This window comes from Odontomachus brunneus, unplaced genomic scaffold (genome assembly GCF_010583005.1).
Source record: "Odontomachus brunneus isolate Ranch 3 - 2012 unplaced genomic scaffold, Obru_v1 Obru_scaffold_057, whole genome shotgun sequence".
Classification (NCBI taxonomy): Eukaryota; Metazoa; Arthropoda; class Insecta; order Hymenoptera; family Formicidae; genus Odontomachus; species Odontomachus brunneus.
This window is the reverse complement of record NW_022639507.1, coordinates 1640342-1640609: the sequence shown is the minus strand read 5'-3', so window position 1 is coordinate 1640609 and position 268 is coordinate 1640342.

The window sequence follows — 268 nt, the reverse complement described above, 5'->3', positions numbered from 1 at the left end:
TCGTGTACCAGGTCTGTAAATATGAAACCGGAATTTGCCCATAGATGGCCCTAGCTGTCAATGTAGTGTGGCGCCCCAGCTAACGCAGGACGCACACGCACATGCATACATACCTGTGCAGTAGCTGCCGCGCGCTGATAGGCGAAACTACTGCCGCGCCAAGCTTTTGCGATCGCACCGTAAGTGCTATAGACGGTTCTCTCTACAGTCAGTCGTATCAGGTCATAAGAAGGTAGAAGCCGTTTTCTCTCACGCTAGAGATTTGTAC